Source organism: Sinocyclocheilus anshuiensis, unplaced genomic scaffold (genome assembly GCF_001515605.1).
Source record: "Sinocyclocheilus anshuiensis isolate Anshui unplaced genomic scaffold, SAMN03320099.WGS_v1.1 scaffold323, whole genome shotgun sequence".
Taxonomy (NCBI): Eukaryota; Metazoa; Chordata; class Actinopteri; order Cypriniformes; family Cyprinidae; genus Sinocyclocheilus; species Sinocyclocheilus anshuiensis.
Genome location: NW_015548198.1, coordinates 143,168 through 153,289, shown reverse-complemented (window position 1 = coordinate 153,289; position 10,122 = coordinate 143,168). Strand labels below are relative to the sequence as shown.

The window sequence follows — 10,122 nt, the reverse complement described above, 5'->3', positions numbered from 1 at the left end:
TCACCTCGCTCTTCAGACCGATTAGCTTTGTAAAAAGCGACGCGTTTCAGAAAGGCTGGGCATAGAGGAGAAACAATAATGTACAGTATGTGGAAAATAATGTGTTTTTTTTTTTTACCTTAAACCGCTTCATTACATTCATTACACCAAATACACAAAATAATGTTCTTTTTAGCAGCATCATATGACCCCTTTAAGTTTTTTTTTTTTTTAAGTTTAAACGTGACACGATTGCTGATAAAACACATTGGGCCTCATTTATCAATCTAACGTAGAAACGAGCGCAGAAACAATGTCTTTGCTTCTGACCTTCGATGATCCAGTTCAACCATACTAATAAGCACAAATTACTCTAGACAAACATTTGTGTGTCTTTTTTTAGTGCTAAAGTGTGTTGAAATTTCTTCTTCTACATTATACAGTACGAACGTAAATTTACTTTCCCTTCAGCCTGAGGCTTATTCATTGAACTTTTGGTGTAAAAAGGCTTTTATATTTGCCAAAAATATAACTTTTTTATTTTAAAAACAAACAAGCAAGCCCTGTCCAGATTTAAAAAAGTAACGCATTACTTTCCATAAAAAGTAACAAAGTAACGTAATTAGTTACTTTTTTATGGAGTAACGCAATATTGTAATGCATTACTTTTAAAAGTAACTTTCCCCAACACTGGCAATACGTCACTTCTCAGACGTTCCAAGACCGACAAACACTGATTCAACATGTTCAGACGGTGATAACAAGTGCCGACCAATGCCAGCAGACGCCAGCAGGGCTAACACACTGATAAGACAGAACCCGATGAATGTGTCTGTGTCTGTCGGTGCGGTGTGAATGGTATGTGTTTCTGATTACCTCCATATGTGTTTTCCTGTTTCCACCTGTATCTGCTGACCACTTCTGATCCAATAGCAAAAAATGCATGTTAGTGCCAGGTGTAGACTTGTAAACTACTATATATAATGCTGAATATAATATCTAAAATGCAATGGGACAATTGCAATTTGTTGGTCTTGAACATGGCAAATGTCTGATTTGACTAGAAAATTAAAATAGGGCCATTATTTTACTAAATAATCATGCACTGCCATTAAAACATTATTTTAAAGGTGTCTGAAAATAAGTGCCAAAGCTTTTTAAACTGCAATATTTAACACTTTTTAATGTAAGTAATCTGACGGATCATATGTATGTTGCACAATTCTGCTTAACTTATGTGTTTAACTTATGTCTTAGAAGTCAGAACTTCCTTTTAACTACTTTATTTAATTTTTCATTCATTCACTTTGGGGCTTTGTTTAAAGTATCATATTGTGCACCAAACTAAATTGTGACATGATTGTATCGTTACTCCACGATTCATGAATTGCAGACATTCAGACATTTTATTATAGTCATTTTTGAGCTTCTGCTCTAGTCTGTAAAGTGCAAAAGCCATAGCTACAGTACATTTTTAATGCCACGTTTTTTTTTCATGTGATGTAATGGTATCAGTAGCATCTCTGTAGCAATCCATTGTTTCTGTTTAAATTAATATTTACACCAAATATTTGTGTTTAGTGTATTTTTGTATGGTATAAACCAGTTCAACCACCTCTTCCATGAGCTCTTGTGAATGTTGAAATCACAGGCATGTGCTGTGTGTTGACAGGAGGAATGCCAGCTCCGAAGCCAAGCCCAGGCTCACCGGAAGCTGCTGTGCCATCGCTTCACAGCACTGCCACCAATATCCTGGCTTCTGTCAAAGAACAGGTAAGAACCTACTTCACACACATTTTGTTTCTATATTGTTATATAGTGATTTTTATTTTATTTATTTATTTATTTATTTTTTGGTCCACACAATTGAAGTCAATGGTAACCAAACCTGTGTTTCACAGAAGCAAGAAAGTCATGAAGGGTTTGGAATGAAAAATTTTGGGGTGAACTATCGTGCTGAAATGTCTTCTAGATTGAAAAACATTTACTTAAAGATGTTGAGTGCTGTAGGGTACTTCTTCAGGCAACATTATTCAATTGCGATTTTCCCAGATTTGTACGGTTTTCTGTATTTTTCAGACCTGAGAAGTATGAGCCACATGCATCTCAAAATGGCCTTAAAATCCAAATCCAACCCAAAAATGAAAATTCTCTGGTCATTTACTCAACCCCATGGCATTCCAGGTGTAAATAACTTAATTTCTTCTGTGGAACACAAACAGAGATTTTTAGAAAAAATAATTAATCTCTGTGAGTCCACACAAAATGAACTTATGAACAAAAAGAAATAGTTTGCCAAAGATGACAATTTGCTGAAAATGTACTCTCCGTCAGGCGATCTGAGATGTAGATGGATTGGTTCTTTCTGAACAGATTTGGAGAAATGTAGCTTTAAATCACTTGATCACCAGTGGATGCTCTGCAGTGAATGGGTGCCGTCAGAATGAGAGTCCAAACATCTGATTATAAAAAAAATCCACAAGTAACCCACATGACTCCAGTTGATCAATTAATGTCTTGTGAAGCAAAAAGCTGTCTGTAATAAACAAATTCAAGATGAACTTTAAACTGGCTAAAATTGTTTCTGGCTAAAATACAAGCTCATAGTAATGCTTTCTCCGGTGAAAAATTTGTCTTGTCTGAAAGAAAAAGGGAAATACGCACTATTACAAGTAGAAAAAAAACCTTGCTACGTGTACTGCGTTAAGCTAACTTCTATTGTCCTCATTTGTAAGTCGCTTTGGATAAAAGCGTCAGCTAAATTACTAAATGTAAATGAAAACAGTCCAAAACCATTCTAAGCAAATATATCTGTAGATTTTGATGTGAGAAGACAACAGGGGACTTTTTCACTGAAGGAAGCATTATTATGGATTATGGATTATGGACTTTTTTAGGCCAGAAGCAACAGTTTGAAGTTAAAACATCTTGAAGATACACTTATTGCAAACACACAGCTTTGTTCTTTTTTTCTTCTTCTTATTATTATTATTATTTGTGGATTATTGTGATGTTTTTATCAGCTCTTTAAGATAGGAATTTATTTTTCCCAGTGGGTGCGTAGCAAAAACACAATAGCACTCTTTTTTTCAGTTCGGCCTGAGCCATGAAGTTACTAGCATAAACATAAATGCACATCTGGCCTGATGGTGGAGAGTTTGAGTTAGAGACTCCGAATTTTATGCTATGTTTAATATTGAGACCTCTATCTCTGTGTTAAATTGCATAACTTTCCTGCAAGCAGTTCTATGGGCTGCCATAGACTCAAGAGAAGTAAAAAAATAAAGAAAAGAAAATGACAAAGAAGAAGAAGAGATGCATTAGGTGCTTGGCCCCTAATAATAACTGATCAACCTGATCTTAGCTGATCACATGCCTGGTTATTCATTTTGTAAATGCATATATAAGTATGTTAACCTGGGTTTACAGTGTACAGTGTGAGATTACAAAACCTGACTATCCAGGATTAATTAGATAAGCAAGGGTTATTTTATACCAGGGTTAAAATGACACTAGGTGATTTAAGTGTGAAAAGCTGAGAGAAAGGTCACTCTTTTCCAGTTCTCCCTCTTTATGGCGCAACGCCAAATCCTATTGTTGACTAGTGTCAACAGGAAATAAATCTCTATTGGAGAATACCTGGCCAATGTCATTTCCTCTTCCTTTAAAGGGAATTTCCTGGAAACTTTCATTCGTTTTGCTGAAGTACTCGCTCAAAGTAAAAGTGAAGGAGAGGAGAGAACAAGAGAAGCTTGTTTGATTGAGCAGCATTTAGACCGTTGAGCCCGAGACTGTAAACCACCCATCTAGCTGTTTAACCAGCGAAGGAGCGAGAGAGAGAGAGAGAGAGAGAGAGAGGGATGTCAGGCCGGGAGGTTTTCCTGTGACTGTTGTAAAAAAAAGGCCGGGATGAGTGATGTCACAGTGAGTCTATTGGTGTCTTGCTCTTTACTGGTTTTTCTTGCTTTTCTTCTCACGTTTTTTTTTACTTAGATCAGCGCTGTTGCAGAATGTGATATATTGTATATTAATTCTAAATGTGCAGTCATTTTATTTAAATGAGTGTTATTGTAATGATTATTGTGTCAGATCCATTGTTTTATTAGTGTTGGCGGGGGTGTGTTTGCTACAGTTTTGTTTATGTGTGTTTGGTGGCCTCGAGTGGGCTGCCCAACCTTACCTTCAGTAGATACCTGCAATGCATATGTGCACTCTTAAAGTCCCCCTGTGGTGAAAATCAAATTTTATATGTTGTTTATTTGTCTATGTGGTGTTTTTAATATGCTTTTAGACAACCCATGTGCCAGTCCATTAATCAACACCATTGCTGAGTATTTTCTCCTTAAAACTGTAGTTTCCCAAAGGCAGTCCCAGAAATATGGTTTGAAACAGCCCTCGGATTGCTACGTCACAAACCAATAACCAATCACGTCAAGGGATCGATTCCTATCACTAGCATGCAAAATATACCAATACCAGCACAAAACCAAAAATAAATTAGAGCAAAAAACCCATGAAGCTGTGGTTTAATGTGAATTTAGAACCGCTAACTTGCATTATAACCTGTGGCAACAGTGTAAAAGTAGCCCAGAGTCAGATGCACCTCTCCCGCATCGGCGTCTGCACTTCACACACGTATGCTCGCGGGCGCGAATTAACAATCACAAACGGCTGCATTCGAGTCTTCAAGGCATTTTAGGACACAACATCGTCAAGTAAGTAACTTTAACGAATGTTACAGTATTCACTGTAGTTGTCCGCTAGTAAAAAGATAGTTTTATCAGTCATTATCCGTGTATGCCATTGTTTTGCGGTTACTACAGTTCAGTAGATCAGGAGGCGCTGGCTGATGTGACTGAGTGGAGGCGGGACTAATTTGCATATTCATAGATCAGCGTATAGTAAATGAGGCAAGGGTGTAGAGTTACATTCAAGCTATTTTAAGGCATGAGAAATTTATTTTCACAAGAAAAAACATTTAATTATGTCATTTGATAGATAAGTTTTAAGGGATAAAATATTTGACCACAGGGGGACTTTAAGTTGTATGCTTTGCAACCGGGTGATTATCTCTCAAATAAAAGGTATCATCTTGTGTCAGTGCATATAGGCCTATGTGCTGCCTGTGTCATTTTGATATATTGATAAAGAACAGCTGTTACATAAAAACCCAGAAGACTAATGGGTTATATATATTTATTATAGAATCTAATTAATGTCTCTGCATCTGCATAGGTCTGCTTCCCGACTTTATTCCCTACTATATGCGAACAGTATATGAAAAGTAGTATGTCTGAATTCACAGTATTCGTAAACACGATAACCAAAAAGTACCTGGATGAACTACTACTTCCACTAATTCTGAAGTGCACATCCAGTAGATATTTTACTATCCCATGAGGCCACAGGAGAGGAGTTATGAATGGAAGTGAAGTAACGCAAATAACGCATGAGTCACGTGACAACATTTACATTCATGAATTTAGAATTTCAGAATCTTTTCTGAAAGATGTGATGGCCTCAGCTTTTCGAGTGGAGGAACAGAGAGAGTTTTAGAGATGGACTTTTTGCCTCGTTGTGAAGGAGCAGCAAGACCCTGCTCATTCAGTGTGCTGAGCGTACATTTGTAGTATTGAATTGAGGTAGGGAGGTTCTTTTCCCGGGGGAGTCCTGAAAGCTAGCGTCTAAACCTTAAATTTGATTTTGGCCACAACTGGGAGCCGGTGGAGTGAGAGCCGGAGGGGTTTGATGTAAGTTCTCTTGGGCATCATCTGTAGAGGCTTAGTTGGGCTAGTTTAGTTTTGTCTAATGTTGTAAAACATGCACCTACATGACCGGGCCGAGCTCAGTTCATTAACAAACACTACCGCAGCACCGCTAGGTTCCTTGCTGTCCTTGTTGGCATGACATGGCATTGCAGGTGTACATCCGAATTTCATTCATACTGCACGCATTCATACTATATATAGAATGTCGAGAATGTACTTGGTTGTTTGAACGATCAATCAAATGTAGTACCTATTCAGTCAGTGTGTGATTTTTAGATGCAGCTGATTTGTCAGATAAGAGATAGATGCTGTATAGAGAATCTTGCAGTTTGTTGACGTCTTTGTTTTCCTTCTTTTGAGAAGTGATCTGAATATTCATGGCTTGAAACAGATGGAAAATTGACAGGCTTGTGCTGCAGTTCTGTGGATGTTTTGCCCTCCAGGTCTCCATATACCAGTCACGTGACTGAAAACTATCAATAGGCGACAGTGTAACCTACCCAAATGAACCTTGCTGTAATAATGTTTTGTTTTGTTTTTTTAGCAGCAGTGAACTGCTCTTTAGGATTGCACTTTATGGATTCGTATTGCACTTTTACATTGTAGGTTGCTCTGTTATCTCGTCGTTATTTATGACAATGACATAAAGAATTGAGTGAGTGAAGCCAGACTTTAGCAGCCTTGTCTGAGCTAATGTGAAATTGTAAGAGGAATCATCAAAACAATAAAAGACAAGGATCAAACTTCAGCTCTTTGATGCTATTTACCTTTTAAACTACAACGTCTCAAGACCTTAAAGTAGTCATCGGATCCCCATTTTCCACAAGTTGATATGATTCTTTAGGGTGTTAATGAAAAGTCTATAACATGCTTTGGTTAAAAATTTCTCAGTGGTAGTGTAAAACAACGGCTTGATTTGAGAAAGGGGTAATGATTTTAGTAGATTAAAAAAAAAAACACTGGGTGGATTTTTATCATTATTGGGTGGATTTGTACACATACTGCCAACACACATTTATGTTCAAACAACATGTAAAAGTGCATTTCGCATCCGCTGACCCCTTTAACTTTCGATAATGAGGTACCTGACAGGAAATAGTCTGTTTGAATATCCTGAAATATATGCAGTCTGTTACCATTAAATATGTTACAGAAAGTAAATAAATACATCTTTTGAGGACCAGAGAGGATAACTGAAGGGCTGATCACTATATCACAGACTGGTAATATTCCTGGTGCAAAAATTATATTACTAATATATTCAATAATTTTGTCATGGTGAAGCACCAGATGTTCTGTTTTGCCAGTTATTCTTTTTCTGCCTTTTAAGAGACCATAAGACATTGGTGGGTGATGGTTCAAAATCCCCCCAGTGCAGCCAATGAGTGTGTGCATGCTTATTCACAATTAAAAGGGTCATGAACAGCCTCTGTTTTATTTTGTACTGTTCTCTGAGGTCCACTTCTCAAGATTTTTACATCAGAAAAACACAATTTAGAAGTAGTAAGCTATTTTCTGTCCTGTTTTAACCCTCCTCATCAGAACGCTCTGTTTGAATAGGCGTGGAGGATTGTAGACTCTAAAGTAAACGCCCACTGCTGTGATTGGCTAATAGTTGTGTATGTTTGACAGCATACATTCCTCATAGATGGACGCACAGCACCGTCTTTTAGTTTCAATCTTTCTGACAATCCCACGGCAAATTGTTCCTTGTTTGTAAACGAATCCACAGTAAAATGAACAAAGGAAAAAGTTCTTACTGACACGGTCTGGATCTTCATTAAAAATAAAGGTTATTCAATTTTTCCTAACATTGGGATCAGAAGGAAGGCAACGCAAACACTGTTTTTCCACAACTTGGCACTGCACGGCGTCATGTTGTCTTTGGAGCATCTTTATCAGTTCGTTCACCTCTCGTTATTTACACTACATGCGTGAATCGGTGGGCGGGACTAAACAGGCAGCAATGTAGAAGCAGGTGTTGATCTTCGTCTGTGGAGGCGGTGCTTATCCACATTATTACATCATAGAGTAGAACATTCCACAAGCTGTTGTTTTGGCAGACTGGCTTCAATATAAGCTGTTTTTAGACTAAGGAGAAAGTTTTGAGTTCTGAAAACTTACAGGATGTTTTTATAGTACAGTGACCTCTCATATGTCAAAAGATCAAAGGAATTTTGGTTTCCTTTCACAAAATCCCTGTCCATGAATTACCTTTACAGGAATGTTGTGGGATCTTTGGACTCCCTTCTAAAGTTTGGCTGCAGTATATTGCATAAACACAAAAGAGACTAACTGGCCACGACTAACTAGTATGACGTCATATTGCTCAGGCCCCACCCACGACCGCTGACAGACTGTCCCGTATTAGCATATCTCCGCCCTCAGCCAGTTGTGCTCTGTCTGTCATTTTTTCTGCGTTCAAGCAGCTGTAGCAACAACGACTCGTAAGCAATGCAGGAGTTTTGTAGTTGGATGTAAAAATGACCGTAAGAGTCTTCATTTTCTCCCGACACCCAAGCCACTGAAGATGCAGTGAATTGGTTTTGTTTTTGATGGTAATGCACCACCGAATACATGTCTGCACAAATCATTTTACTCCAGACCGCTTTCTGAACGAGGGACAGTTCGAGGCAGGTTTTGCTAAAAGGTTAAAACTGAAGGATGGATCAGTACCCAGTGTTCGTGATTCAGCTGCACCTCCAGAAGAAGCAAGTCCCACACTTTATATTTCTTATGATTTTATGCAAAACGCCTTTGCTCTTCCACGGAAGAGAGGGGCGGGGTGAGCAGAGCTCATTATCATTTAAAGGGACATGCACCGAAACAGGTCGCTGTGAACAGAGCTGTTTTTGACAAGGTAAAAAGGGTGTTGTTTTACATGACCACTGAGGAATTTTAACCAAAGTATGTTGCAGACATTTCATGAAGACCCTAATGAATCATATCAACTTGTGGAAAATGGGCATCTGATGACCCCTTTAAAAAAAATGACAGACATGGTAAATGAATGGGAAATACGGAAAAAAAAATCTCACAAAAATTTTATAAATATTGTGTAGTACTATAAAATCCCCCCAAAATTCTAAATAATAATAATAAAAAAAAATTTTGAAAAAAGATTTGATAGATTTTCCTGAGGGGAAAAAAAAGTTACATTTCATGGCTTCAGTCACTTTTAACCGCAAAGGTACAGAGTGTGACCAACAAAGAAGCGGAGGGTTAAATAAGGAAAATAAAAATAACCCTATTATGATATAATGAAACTTATGTATATCATGAAACAAGATTTTAGTCATGTCAACTCCCTCTAACCTAAATAGTCTCTTATTCTTTTTTCTTTAATCTTTTGTTACTTGTTATCTTTTGTCATTTGTTGGGCTATACTGTTTAAATATTGTGCTGCTCAGTTACTCGTAAAGCTGTCTTAAAAAACAACTGGAAAAAGAATCATGATAAAATTGTTGATTGTGATCCTGCCTGAAAAGAAATTGTGATGTGATGTTTTTGCCATATTGCCCACCCCACATTGAAATTTGTGCAAGCCTGTGTTTTTGTTCTCCCACGTTCACATTAATGGAAGCCAATGGAGTGGAAAGTGTAATGTGACTGTCCCTTTGCTCACATCAGTCTTGGGGTTTAAGAATTGAGAATTGTGGTTTGTAGTTCAGGTGTTGCTTTATGGCTGTGCTATGTGTGCTCTCTAAATTGTCATTTATCAGATGTTTATTGTCCAAAATACTGGACTTTTGCTACAGTCAGAGGCCCACTGAAATGCAGGGTCTGTTTAAAAAGATTGCTGACAGGGTTTGAGTTAAAGGGGTCATATGATGTTGCTAAAAAGAACATTATTTTGTGTATTTGGCGTAATGAAATGTTTATGTGGTTTAAGGTTCAAAAAACGCATTATTTTCCACATACTGTACATTATTGTTTCTCCTCTATGCCCCGCCTTTCTGAAACGCGCCGATTTTTACAAAGCTCATCGGTCTGAAAAGCGAGGTGTGCTCTGATTGGCCAGCTATCCAGTGCATTGTGATTGGCCGAATACCTCAAGCGTGTGACGGAAATGTTACGCCCCTACCATACTGTGATGATGCCCTGTCAGGCTGGAGCGACAAGACAAAAACATGAAAACCCATTATAAACGAGGCATTCGTTGCATCCAGTGGGGACATAATTACGGATTATAATGATTTATACTGCCGTGTAAACATAAAACCATGTCTGCATTTGTCAAATCAAGTCACCTTTATTTATATAGCACTTTTAACAATACAGATTGTGTCAAAGCAACTGAACAGCATTAATTAGGAAAATAGTGTGTCAATAATGCAAAATGACAATAGTAAACACTCAATTTTCAGTTAAAGGC

General features: G+C 37.7%; 1 pseudogene; it reads left to right on the top strand.

Annotated features, from left to right (window-relative positions):
* Positions 1 to 10,122, top strand: part of LOC107653243 (plakophilin-4-like) — a 58,505-nt pseudogene that overhangs the window by 9,497 nt on the left and 38,886 nt on the right.